Source organism: Nipponia nippon, unplaced genomic scaffold, assembly GCF_047370975.1.
Source record: "Nipponia nippon isolate SJK-2023a ecotype South Korea unplaced genomic scaffold, ASM4737097v1 scaffold_21, whole genome shotgun sequence".
NCBI classification, from domain to species: domain Eukaryota; kingdom Metazoa; phylum Chordata; class Aves; order Pelecaniformes; family Threskiornithidae; genus Nipponia; species Nipponia nippon.
In genome coordinates, this window is record NW_028262338.1 from 1,338,797 (window position 1) to 1,352,713 (window position 13,917).

The 13,917-nt window shown below is 52.7% G+C and overlaps 1 pseudogene; it reads left to right on the forward strand.

The window, feature by feature from the left end:
- The first annotated feature begins 2,688 nt into the window (after positions 1–2,688).
- On the forward strand, positions 2,689–5,607 carry LOC148055518 (protocadherin gamma-A2 pseudogene; annotated as a pseudogene).
- Positions 5,608–13,917: the final 8,310 nt, after the last annotated feature.

The following is a 13,917-nucleotide window of genomic DNA, read 5'->3' on the forward strand; positions in this document are numbered from 1 at the left end:
TCTTGCTTCTTCGGTGCTAACGGGTTCAGGTTCACCTGAGAGCTTTTGACCTCAACTCTCGTTTGAGCTGGTAGCGGTGAATCCGTTAAATTGACGATTCTACATGACAGAGTCGGGAAACCGCTGTACTTGAACCTGGTTGATAGATGGGTGCTGGGAAGCCGTTGCTTTCCCAAAGGAAAGGTGCGTGTGGCTCCATGAGTGGAGAAGTTGCAGGTTGTTGCTCCGTAGTGAATGTACCTCTCTTCCGCCGAGTGCCCGCTCATCTTTTGGAGGAAGGCTGCTGCAGAAATGGCAGCAGTAATGGGACGGAGAAATTTTCCCCAGGCATGATTTTTCCGAGTTCTTTGTACAGGTATTTCCGATTTTAAGGGTGAACGCGGATCCTTACTGTGTAGAATGAGATGTGCTGATTGTGCATGACGGAGTTGGGGAAATGGGATTGACGCCTGGTGTTGGAGAGTTTTCCTTTCTGAAGGGTGCGTTCTTTCTCCATGAAAGGAGAAGTTACAGGTTCCTCCCTGACGAAGGAGGAGAGTGTCGCCCATCTTTTGGGGTAAGGCTTCTGCAGGAATGGTAGCCCAGGTGGGACGGGTTAATTTGTCCAGGCGTTGTTTGTCTGTGCCTTTCTTTCTCTTTTTGTTTTCCTTCCATAATGAGTGGTAGTTCCCTTGTGTTTTACCATTCCTGATCTCTCATTCGTACCCAGTCGAAGGCGTACGATGAGATGTCAAGAGGGAAAAAAATCGCCGTTTGTATTTCAGAGCCTTTTCTCTTCAGAGTATTTTCTTTTCCTGTCCCCTTTTCCCAACTAGAAGTACTTGGACCTGGTTGATCTCATTGACAGGGTAATACTGGACTGAGGAATTGGGTCTCTCAGCCACTTTTTGCGCTAGTTGTTGTGCCTGCCTGTTTTACCAGGGGAGGCTACAGCCATCCTGAGAACGTCTCTGAAATGACAAGCACATTCACAAAATGTCAGCAATTAGGCATTTAAATAAAGTCCATTTGCACATTTGCAAATGGTCTTTCTCGTTCAGGGTGTGCAGCTGTACTTGTCTTCTCCTGCTCTCCTAGAGTATTTTGTTGAAAAGGTGTCCTACCAACATGAAGACTCAAGATGAATACTTTACTAATCAGCATCGATTACTAATTAGATTTACTAATTAGTTGACTGCTTTAATAATCAGCAGCAATCTCAGAGCAAGAAGTCAGTGATGACACTTCTTGGTTAATCACGCATTCAGGCTCAGCTGAGAAGCTTTGTCTACAAGACTTTTGCTGTCTAAAACGGTATGCGTTAGTAATGGTTAACAGGGATCCTTTCTGGGCCCAAGGAGATCGATGGGCCTTTCTGAACCTCCATCCTTTTTCTCCTGGGTTTCCCCTGGTGGTGTGGATGGGAAGTGCTGATCCATGTCTCCATGAAGGAATGAAAAAAGGAATAGAGTTAATAGTTAAATATCTGGTCTCAGTCAGTGATGGTGGAGTAGTTAAACTGGAGCGTGTTCCGTATTAACTGCAGTATTTAAGGAAAAGTTCCTGCTGCTTTGGTTAATGAGCCTGATATCTCTGGTTCTCTGTGGTCTGAATATCACAGGTATTTCAGAGCCTGTTTTCTTTTCCTGTCCTTGTACCAGTCATTCAAGCATGACAGCTACAAAACTTGGTGGGGGGGGGGTTGTGCTTTTGGACAACTGGGATAAAACTAATAATATCTTACATGTAATATCAAGAAAACTTATTTTGCTTTACATATGTCATGATTAGCAAGTAATTTTTCTTATGCGATAGCAATACCACACCCACGGGAGGCCTCTGCCTTCCTCCAGGTTGCCATGGCCTGGAGGATCAAAGAAGAGATGGGCTCGGGAATCATGGAATTACAGAATGTCCTGAGTCGGAGGGCACCCACAAGGATCATGGAGTCCAACTCCTGTCCCTGCATAGGACAACCCTAAAATTCACACCATATGTCTGAGGGTGTTGTCCAAGTGCTTCCTGAATATTGTCAGGCTTGGCGCCGTGACTTCCTCGCGGAGGAGCCTGTTCCAGTGCTCCACCACCCTCTGGGCCAAGAACCTTTTCCTAATGTCCACCCTAAACCTCCCCTGGCATATCTTCCTGCCGTTCCCTCGGGTTGGGAACCAACCTATCACTGGTTGCCAGGGAGAAGAAATCAGTGCCTGCCCCTCCTCTTGCCCTTGTGAGGAAGCTGTAGCTCATGATGGGGTCTCCCCTCAGTCTCCTCTTCTCCAGGCTGAACAGACCAAGTGACTTCAGCCGCTCCTCGTACAGCTTCCCCTCTAAACCCTTCACCATCTTCGTGGCTCTCCTCTGGACACTCTCTAGTAGCTTTGTATCCTTCTTGTACTGTGGCGCCCAAAACTGCACGTAATACTCAAGATGACGCCACACCAGTGCAGAGCAGAGCAGGACAAGCCCCTCCCTCGACCGGCTGGCAATACAGTGCTTGATGCACCCCAGGATACGGTTGGCCCTCTTGGCTGCCAGGGCACACTGTTGGCTCACGTTCAACTTGCCATCGACCAGAACCCCTAGATCCCTTCCCGCGGGGCTGCTCTCCAGCCTCTCGTTCCCCAGCCTGCATGTACATCCAGGGTTGCCATGCCCCAGGTGCAAAATCCGGCACTTGCCCTTGTTAAACTTCATACGGTTGGTGATTGCCCAGCTCCGTAATTTGTGTCCGTGGGGACGGTGCCGTCCCCACGAGCTGCCCGTGGGAAAGGCCGGGCGGGCAGCGGTCGGCAGCGGTCGGTGCCTGCAGTGCCGGGAGGAGGCTGCGGGCGCCGCTGTTGACCGAGGAGGAGCGAGAGGAAGGCCGGAGCGCTGCAGGCAGCCCCGCCCGCTGCGGCCCGGCTCGCTCGCTCGCTGGCTGGCTGGCTCGGCGGCCGGGCGGTCTGCGAGCGTCCCCGCGGTGCGGAGCCGTGCTGCAGCGAGGCGGAGGGGCCGGCGGCAGCGGCCGGGAGCGGCGAGCAGAAGCGGGAGCCGGAGCCGGATCGGGCGCCGGATCGTCGGTGGTCGGCGGGGAGGTGCCGGCGGTGGTGCGGTGCCGGCGGTGCGGCGGCGGCGATGAGCGCGGCGGGGAGGCGGCGGGGCCGGCGGGAGCGAGCCCTGCTGTGGTGCGTCCTGGTGGCGGCGTGGGAGGCGGCGTGGGGGCAGCTGCGCTACGCGGTCCCCGAGGAGCTGCCGAAGGGCTCGTTCGTGGGCGACGTGGCCAAGGACCTGGGGCTGCAGCTACCCGCGCTCCGCGACCGCGGCGTCCGCATCTTGGACAAAGGCAGGACGCAGTATTTCGCCCTGCACGGGAAGACGGGACATTTGGTGACGGCGGAGAGGATAGACAGAGAGCAGCTGTGCGAGAGCATGCAGCGATGTGTGCTGCGCTGTGAGGTGATAGTGGAGGGGGAAATGGAGGTTTACGGAATCGAAGTGGAGATCACGGACGTTAACGACAACGCGCCCAGCTTCCGAGAGGCAGAAACGGAGCTGAGACTGAGCGAGACGACGGCCCCGGGATCGCGGTTTCCCCTGGCGGAGGCTCACGACCCGGACGTGGGGTCGAATTCCCTGCAGAGGTACGAGCTGAGCGGCGACGAGCACTTCGCGCTGGCCGTGCAGGCGGGCCCCGGCGGGGAGGAGCGTCCCGAGCTGGTGCTGGCGAAGGCGCTGGACCGGGAGGAGGCGGCGTTTCACGAGGTGGTGCTGCGAGCGAGCGACGGCGGAGAGCCGGCGCGGACGGGCACGGCGCGGATCCGCGTGGCGGTGCTGGACGCGAACGACAACGCGCCCGTGTTCGGCCAGGCGGAGTACACGGTGCGTGTGGCGGAGGACGTGCCCGTGGGCTCCGTCCTCGTCACCCTCACGGCCACCGACGCCGACGACGGGATGAACGGGCACGTGAAATACTCGCTGAAGAAAATCACAGAGAAAGCCTCGCAGATGTTCGAGCTGGACTCTGAGACGGGAGCGATCACGCTGGTGCGCAGCCTGGACTTCGAGGAAGGCGACTTGTACGAACTGGAGGTGCAGGCACACGACGGCGGAGGCCTTTTCGACACGGCGAAAGTCGCGATCACGGTGACGGACGTCAACGACAACGCGCCCGAACTGACAGTGTCGTCGGCGCTGAGCGCGATCTCTGAGGACGCGCCGCCGGGGACGGTGGTGGCCCTGGTGCACGCGCAGGACCGGGACTCGGGGGCGAACGGGGAGGTGCGGTGCAGCCTCGCCGAGCGGCTGCCGTTCCGCCTGGAGAGGTCGTTTGATAATTACTACCGCGTGGTGACGGCGAGGGAGCTGGACCGGGAGGAGGTGTCGGAGTACAACGTGACGGTGCGGGCGGCGGACGGCGGGTCGCCGGCGCTGTGGAGCAGCGCGGTGCTGGCGCTGCGGGTGCTGGACGTGAACGACAACGCGCCGGTGTTCGCGGAGGCGCGCTACAGCGCCCGGCTGCCCGAGAACAACGCGGCGGGCGCGCTGGTGCTGACGGTGCGGGCGGCGGACGCGGACTGGGGGCAGAACGCGCGCGTGCGGTACCGGCTGTCGGAGGGGCGGGTGCGGGGCGCGCCGCTCTCGTCCTACGTGTCGGTGCAGGCGGAGACGGGCGCGCTGTACGCGCTGCGCTCCTTCGACTACGAGGAGGTGCGCGAGGTGGGGCTGTGGGTGCGGGCGGAGGACGGCGGCGCGCCGGCGCTGAGCAGCAACGTGTCGGTGCGGCTCGTGATCGTGGACGAGAACGACAACGCGCCGCAGGTGCTGTACCCGCCGTCGGCGTCGGCGTCGGGCGCGGGCTGGTCGGGCGTGGAGCTGGCGCCGCGCTCGGCGGAGCCCGGGGCGCTGGTGGCCAAGGTGGTGGCGGTGGACGCGGACGCGGGGCAGAACGCGTGGCTGTCGTACGAGCTGGCGAAGGCGACGGAGCCGGGGCTGTTCCGCGTGGGGCTGCACAGCGGCGAGGTGCGGACGGCGCGGTTCCCGCTGGCCCGCGACGCGGCGCGGCAGAGCCTGGTGGTGGTGGTGAAGGACCACGGGCGGCCGGCGCTGTCGGCCACGGCCACGCTGACGGTGGTGCTGGCCGAGAGCGTGGCCGAGCTGCTGTCGGAGCTGGGCAGCGCGGCGGCGGCGGCGGCGCCGGGCGAGCCGGCCGGCAGCCTGACGCGGTGGCTGGTGGTGGCCGTGGCGGCCGTGTCCTGCCTCTTCCTCGCCTTCCTGCTGCTGCTGCTGGCGCTGCGCCTGCGGCGCTGGCGCCGCTCGCAGCTGCTGGCGGCGGGCAGCGGCGCCTTGCGCGGCGTGCCGGCCTCGCACTTCGTGGGCATCGACGGCGTCCGCGCCTTCCTGCACTCCTATTCGCACGAGGTGTCGCTCACCGCCGACTCGCGCAGGAGCCAGCTCCGCTTGTCGGGCGGCAGCTGCTGCGACACCCTCCCGGCCCGGCCGCCGCCCGGGGAGCCCACGCCGCTGCTCGGGGAGGACCCCGCCGCCGCCGCCCCGGTGAGTTCCTCTGGCCAGACTTGCTCCACGGCGCTTCCCTCTGCTGCTTCTCTGCCCTTTCCCCCCCCCCCCCCCCGCGTCCTGTCTCCCGCGTAGGGACAGTATTAGCTCTTCGCAACGGAGCTGTTGCATCATTAGCAAACGGAAGTCTGCGTTATTAGCTGTAGCGTTCGTTACATATCAAGGTTATCTGCCAGATCTCCAGCCGACCCGGGCTTTATACTCTCAGCAGTAGGCGTGTCATGTTATAAGGGGCGGCGACAAGGGAGGGTCGACCCTTAACTCTTTCCGTACAGCGCGTGATCTTCCGGTCGCCAGCCCTTATCTTTACTACATTTCCCCCTCCCTTAGCTCCAGTAGTTCTGGATCTTGCTGGGGAAGCTGCGTGTACAATAATCGATATATGGTAAGACTTATACAGACACGCATCCGTTACGTTCATGGATTTTGCCCAATCCAGCCAGTAGTTCGTCGCGGCTCCCTCATTACTCCCTCACACCCTCAGGATGCATAGGGAAATGGTAACCTGTCAAGATAAGACTCAATAGATTGATTAATGTCTATACGGTCGAATATTTCGACTGGGTACCCATTCTAGCGTCCCTTTCTCGGTTTGCACACACACATACCCACGTCCCAGGCAACGGAGGGAATAAGGGCCCCCCAGTCACGGGTTTGCAGGTCCCGTACTTGAACCAAGGAGTAAGGCCCTTCGTTCTCATCGAGCCGGAAATGTGCCTGGATTGCAGCCTGGGTTTTATAGGTGTTCCCTCGAATGGTATGATTTAAGGTAATTAGTGCCGTCGTCAACAGACGCTGTGCCCGAAATAAGGGAGGGTCAAGGGGAGGGGGAACCCCTGTTCCTGGGCTTATCTTTTCCCCCTCCCTAAGTCGGTCGAGTAACTCTTTTAATGTGCGGTGCGCGCGTTGTACAATGCTTTGGCCCGTACTGTTATAGGGAATGCCATGACTCAACTGAATATCCCAGCGCGCGCAAAAGTCCTTTGTCTTCTTGCTGACATATGCTGCTCCATTATCTGTTTTAATTTTTTGTGGGATGCCAAGTTGCGCCATACAGTCCTGCCAATGTAAAATAACTGCGAGAGCATTTTGTTTAGCATGCATAGTCGCTAAAATAACTCCACTGCAGGTATCAACTGTAACATGCAGATACTTACGTGGATTAAAGGGTTCATAAATTGTAACATCAGACTGCCATATTTGGTTGGGCTGCAACCCTCGAGGGTTTACCCCTGCCTCCCAGAGGGGACCTTTGGAACACACAGGACAAGCAGCAATCACAGAGTGAGCATCTTGCAATGTAATGCCAGCGAGCCTAGCTAAACCGCGAGCTCCACAGTGGAGCAGCTCATGCAGGCGGAAAGCTCGCCTTAGGTTAGAAGTTTCTTCAACCGCCAATATGCTCCTTGCTAAGCTGTCCGCTACTTTGTTCCCGGCAGAAAGAAAACTCGGTATGGAACTATGACTATTAACATGGATAGGACAGACAGGAGCGGTTCTCATTTGCAGTGCGGTGAGCAACATTCCTGCAATCTCCGACGTTGCCCCAAGTGCCCATCGGCACTTCTTCAGTAACTTATATACATAGCAAGAGTCTGTGATTAGATCCAAGGCCTCTTCGGGCCATTGAGTGAGAGCCATCCATACCGCCTTGGCCTCAAGATACTGCACGGATTGCCCTTGATCTTGATAACTAATGTGGGTCCACTGACCATCCTCCTGCCATGTAACGACAGCTTTCCCAGTAATCGATGACGCGTCAGTAAAAACCGTGCGGCCTCCGGTGGGTTGTTCAACTGTGGCACTAGCTGGCAAAAAATGGAGTACCTGGATTATCTCCCCACAGGGGTGCGGTCTTAGACCTTCAATACGACCCGTAAATTCAGCTATCACCGCTTGCAGGAGCCCCACTTGTGGAAGTACGAGCTCCCACTGTGCCAAAGAACGGGGCAATGCTATGACCTCCGGGTCCTTTCCTGTTAAGTGTTGAGTTTGCCTCTGACAGCGGAGAATAAGCTGGGATAATAATGTTGGTCAAGAAATTAAAGCTGTCTTTGGTTTGCCTTGATACAACCAAGCAAAAGGCCAGCCTTTTTCACCATTATTTTGAATTAGTAAACCATGGCCAGCGGTATTGGTCATGTAAATCAGGGCAGTGACCGGTTGTTCAGGTGTAAATCGAGCGAGACCCCAATGCTGGGCCCTCTCCATAACTGCCCTAAGAATCTCCTGATGGTTTTTTGAAAGAGTCCTTGGAGCTAGGGGGGAATCTCCTCCTTTCAGGAGTTGATATAAGATAGTCATTTCTGCCTCAGATACTGGAATAAAGTTTCTAAGCCACAATAGTTGTCCAATTAATTTTTGTGCCTCATGGAGTGTTGTCACTGTAGTCCGAATTTCAAATGATTGTGGTGTCACGCTTTGTGGCCTCAGTTGAGTACCTAAATACTTGACTGCACACCCTACCTGCGTTTTCCGAGGCTCAATGTGTAACCCATGTCGCTCCAAACTGACTAGCAGCTGCACGCGTGCCTTTTCCAGTAACTCCTCTTGGTTGGACGCCAATAACACGTCATCCATGTAATGGAAAATGATGACCGTAGGGAAATTTTCTCGAATAGGGCGTATTGCAGCGGCTACAGCAATTTGACACAAGACTGGTCAGTTTTTCATGCCCTGGGGTAACACCTTCCATTGATATCTGGCGCACGGGTGTTGATTGTTAGGCTCAGGAAGAGTAAAGGCAAAGCTTACTCTATCTTCTTCATGCAAGGGAACACTAAAAAAGCAATCTCTAATATCTATAACCACTATCTGATAGTCAGGTGGAATCAGGGCCGGAGAAGGGAGGCCCGCTTGTAGCGGGTCCATGTCTTGTATACATGCATTAACTGCGCATAAATCATGTAGCAGTCGCCATGCCCCTGATTTTTTCTTTATCACGAAAATGGGCGTGTTCCAGGGACCTGTAGAGGGTTCGATGTGTCCTGCGTCAAGTTCGCGTTGTACCAATTGTCGAACAGCCGCCCCCTTTTCCTCTGTCAATGGCCACTGCTCTACCCACACTGGCTTATCTGTAACTCATGTGGGTCCACTGACCGGGGACCGGGGAGGACCCCGCCGCTGCCGCCCCGGTGAGTTCCTCTGGCCAGACTTGCTCCGCGGCGCTTCCCTCTGCTGCTTCTCTGCCCTTTCCCCCCCCGCCCCCGCGTCCTGTCTCCCGCGTAGGGACAGTATTAGCTCTTCGCAACGGAGCTGTTGCATCATTAGCAAACGGAAGTCTGCGTTATTAGCACGTTCAGGGATCTTCCCGACAGCAATTGTGCTTGAGGAGGAATGTTAATGGCCCCGTGTCTAACTTTTCTGCTCATCGTTTCCACTCTTCTCAGCCTTTATGTTTCTTCATGATAATGTGGAGAGCAACGAAATGTCTTTGCCTTGGTCCATGCTGCCGTCTTTGTGCACCGGGTGGAGGAACGGGCTGGGCAACAACCCGTCCCTTGACAGTGTCTGACTGCCTGTTGTGAAGAGGAAAGAGAATCGTAAAAGTTGTGTCTATTGGAGGAAGTCTCTGGGTGGCTGTGTGTGATGGGCTACTGGAGGAAACGGGAGATGTATTTTGCCGATTTCCCATCTTTTAAGGTTGACTTATTGGAAAAGGAGCTGGATGTGCCTTGGCTTGAAAAGAGATGCTATGGAAACAGCCGTAGGAGGGCAGGAGAGGAGAGGTGGAAGGTGCAAGGAAAGATGTAAGGAGGGGGATATTGCCCCTCTGCAGATGTTCACTGACCCAGTCGTTGCTGGAAGACCTCTCTTCTTTTACGTTGAGACTCCTGCTGTTTCTTCCCAGAACAGCAGTGAGCAGAGAAATATGTCTTCCTTCTTCTTACAGAGATGTATAGATATCAGTGTGGAGTCCGTGGTGTGATGGTGGTGCATGTTGAAGAGAAAAGGTCTGGGCAACTGGCCCTTTGATGTCATGTGCTTGCAAATTATGCGGGTGAAAGAGGTTTGCAGATGGGAGTCATGGGAGCTGTTCATGAGGGGCTGTTGCAGGACACAAGAGAGATGGTTTGCTCCTTTCCCTGCTTGGTGTCCAGCTGTAGGATCAGGCAATGGGAGTTTCATCTTCCCAAAGAAAATCTTCTTTGGCTAGAAAGCATGTTTTTCCAGCTGTGTTGGGAGCCCTGGGAGGTTCTTCCTCTGTGATTGCACGTTGTCCTCAGTTCTTAACTAAACAGCTTAATTATGTACTTATTATGACAAATGCTGTGATGGGAGCTTTGGGAAGAGCAAACGGGGCATTCATGACCTACTAAGCACCTCGGTTATGTATCTTCCCTAAGTGCCATAATGTAGAAGAGTATGTTGTGATCCCTTCCTTTCTGCATGGGTTAACTTCTTGACTTGCTCGTTCCCATGATCGGAAGGTGGGCCTTTGTCTCTGAGAATGTGTGGAAGATCACATCTGATATATTTGTCTGACTGTCCTGTATGTGCCTGTCATTTTTCAGCTGTAACGAGAAAGCCTTCCATAGGTGTGTTTCCTTAAAATGTCCCTGGAAGAAATGCTCTTGGCTTATCACATACACATGGTGAGAAGTCATATATTATGCACGGTAAAGAGAAGTTGTCTGTGCAGCTTTTCTTTGGATGGAGTCTATCTGCAAATGATGAAGATCATTGACAACCATGCGATCTGTGAAGGGTTTGAGGAGAGTCTTGGTGGGGCTGTGTGTGAGGAGGTACTCTGGAGACATGGCATATGTTTTGTTCATTCCTGTGGTTTATTGCTGGCCTTCTGAAAATGAGTCCCACTGCTTAGATTAGATTTAAAGGGTTGGGGTTTTTTTGTGAGGAATTTCTGGGCTTGGGGCTTGTTATTTGAAGCATGTGCAAGGAAGTTAATTTACGCACAGTCCTGTCCGATACAGCTTTTCCTGTGAAAGTTAGTTAGTGGATGTAGTCGTAAACATCGAATTAATGGTTACAGAGTCACGTATCTTCCAAATTGCCAACATGCTGAAGAAGGATGATGGTGTCTTTGAGCTGATACTGATGACTGAGTCTTTAACTGAAGTGTATATCGCTTATGCCCTTTAGAACATTTTAAGTTTCTTGACATGAGTGTGATGAGCAGAGAAGTCTCTGTGCATGCATGTGTGTTGTGATCCTTGTTCTCCATCAGGAGAAGCTGTGGGCACAACATTTCTTTCAACGATGTCTGTCTGCAAAGTGGTCTTCCCTGTTGCATGATGTTTGAGCACGCTGGAGCATTCTGTCTGCACAGAGACAGGGCAGGTGGGAGAGTTCGCTGTGCTATAGTTTCAAATATGTATCAGGTAGGTGTCAATGTTCAGTTTCTCCTCGTTGTTACATGGGTCCCATAGTTGTGGTCCTGTGCATTTTCCTTTTCTTATTGTCCAAAGAAATTACTTTGAGAACTGTGGCTATGGTCTTTGGTGGGAACTCCTGTGTGACCCTCACGTGTACTTTCTACCAACTAGATACTCTTCTTGTGTACCTACTACAGTTGACATAATCTGAAATGTTAAGCCATGATTCCTTCACTTCTGTAGGTTTCACAGTCCCTCTGTGTTTCTTCTCATGTTCCAAAACTGGGTGTCAGTATGGCGGATAGTCCTTAAAAGTTGAGGTCTGCTAAAATTATCAGGGGGAAGGAGCAGTTTGTGTCCGTAGCTTGAAGGTGTACAGCTGCCAAGAGAAAGACTTCGATATACTTCTGTTTCCCTAAGATGTCCCTGAAGGAAATGCTCTTTCACCTGTGACTGACGCACGGCCAAAAGTTGGGTATTGTCCATGATTCAAGTAAAGGCTGAGAATGCAGAGCAAGGGGGGTGAGAGGCTGCTTACCAACCATGGAGATGGGTGGATCAATGTGGTTTTGGCTGGGCACTGGTTTGATTTCACGCCTGGTGCCAAGGCCTGTGCCATTTGTGCTGTGACCCTGGACTCCTTGTCCTGACAGGCAATGGTAGTCCTCTGACAGTAAAGTATTTGAGCATAAGTGTGTACCTAGAACAATGCTATATGGGTGGAATGGCTTATAACTCCCATGTGAAACCTCCTTTATTCATCTGTATTTCCCTGGAATGTTGCGCTGTAGAATTTCTTCACAGTTCTCAATGGACAGATGTTTTTTTCCTGGAAGGCTGTGGTTCCTTTTTTCCCCATTTCTGGACAGTGCTTTTGCATTTCAAACTGAGGGCATTGCTTTTCCGAAATACTTACTTCAGCCACATGCAACAGAATTTTAGGTGTGAGGAGAATGAAGAAGGAGCTAAAAGAGAATGTGTTTTAATTTCTGAGAAGAGTTAGCTTGAGAAAGAGACCCATGATAAGGTGTTTACACTGAGGGCTTCATATTTGTGTGAGAGGAGCAGGCCACATAGGAGAAAACTTGCTGATGAGAGCCGATGACTATTTCTTAAAATGACTGCCCCTACTATGTAGTCCAGAGGGAGACTTTAGGGCCAAATGTGCAGCTTGCTAGGAATGACTTCCAGGTGGTCTCAGGGATGAATTTCAACACCCACAGTTGAAGACCAAGAAGACCTGCTGGGGAGTTTCTCTGACAACACTTGCTCTTCTAATGCTTCACCGTCCTGGCGGCAGCTCTTCTTGCTTCTTCGGTGCTAACGGGTTCAGGTTCACCTGAGAGCTTTTGACTTCAACTCTCGTTTGAGCTGGTAGTGGTGAATCCGTTAAATAGACGATTCTACATGACAGAGTCGGGAAACTTGAACCTGGTTGATAGATGGGTGCTGGGAAGCCATTGCTTTCCCAAAGGAAAGGTGCGTGTGGCTCCATGAGTGGAGAAGTTGCAGGTTGTTGCTCCGTAGTGAATGTACCCCTCTTCCGCTGAGTGCCCGCTCATCTTTTGGAGGAAGGCTGCTGCAGAAATGGCAGCAGTAATGGGACGGAGAAATTTTCCCCAGGCATGATTTTTCCGAGTTCTTTGTACAGGTATTTCCGATTTTAAGGGTGAACGCGGATCCTTACTGTGTAGAATGAGATGTGCTGATCGTGCATGATGGAGCTGGGGAAATGGGTTTGCAGCTTGGTGTTGGAGATTTTGCCTTCCTCAAACGTGCATGTTTTCTCCACATAAGGAGAAGTTACGCATTGTTCCTCCCTGACGAAGGAGGAGAGTGTCGCCAATCTTTTAGGGTAAGACTTCTGCAGGAATGGTAGCCCAGGTGGGACGGGTTAATTTGTCCCGGCATTGTTTCTCTGTGCAGTTATTTGTCTGTCTTTGTCCTTCCATCCTGAGTGGTAGTTCCTTTGTATTTTACCATTCCTGATCTCTCTTTCATACACAGATGACAGTGTAGAATGAGATGTAAAAACAAAAAAAAAAAATCACCTTTTGTATTTCAGAGCCTGTTTTCTTTCCCTATCCCCTTTTCCCAACTAGAGAGCTTGCACCTGGTTGATCTCATTGACAGGGTAATACTGGACTGAGGAATTGGGTCTCTCAGCCACTTTTTGCCCTAGTTGTTGTGCCTGCCTGTTTTACCAGGGGAGGCTATAGCCATCCTGAGAACGTCTCTGAAATGACAAGCACATTCGCAAAATGTCAGCAATTAGGCTCTTGAATAAAGTCCATTTGCACCTTTACAAATGGTCTGTAAGGTTCAGAGTGCGCAGCTGTACTTGTCTTCTCCTGCTCTCCTGCAGTATTTTGTTGTATTACAGTATTAGTAAAAGGTGTCCTCCCAACGTTAATATTCAGGAAATAGAGTAACACTTTACTAACAAGCTTCACTCATTTAGACCTTGATTCCTGACGAAAAGAAAGGCCCTTCCTGGCCTACAGAACTACTTCGTTAAATGTAAATGTGCATAAACTATAGAAACACAAAATTTCTCTGTTCTCTTAGAAAGGGAAATCACACATTAAATTCCTTCAATTTTCCTTTTCCAGGATTAGCTACATCTTTAGTTGTACCAACATTTTACTTACATACCCATTAGCTCAGGGACTTCAATAAGCCTGCCATTGCTCTCATCCCATTCGAAAATACTCTTGAGAATAGAAAAACATTGGGAAAATAGGTGCACAAGAGAAATGTGGAGCAAACCAACCCTGCCGTATGGCTGTAATCACCCCCATTTTGCTAGTGTGGGCCACAGAATGGGCACCGATGCAAAGGCAGATGTACCTGTTATTCTTCTTGCTGTACTCGCAAAGGCATTTCCCCTGCAGTTTGCATGGAGCCGAGCAGATGTCTCTGGCCAGGTTCACTGCAGGTGCCTCCTGCCTCCCGGGCAGTTGTAGTACAATCAGTGCGAAGGGATCAGGTGACCTGGAGCCTGAAAGCGGGGTGGGTGGGAGAGAAGGAGTTTGGAGCAGCAGGGCAG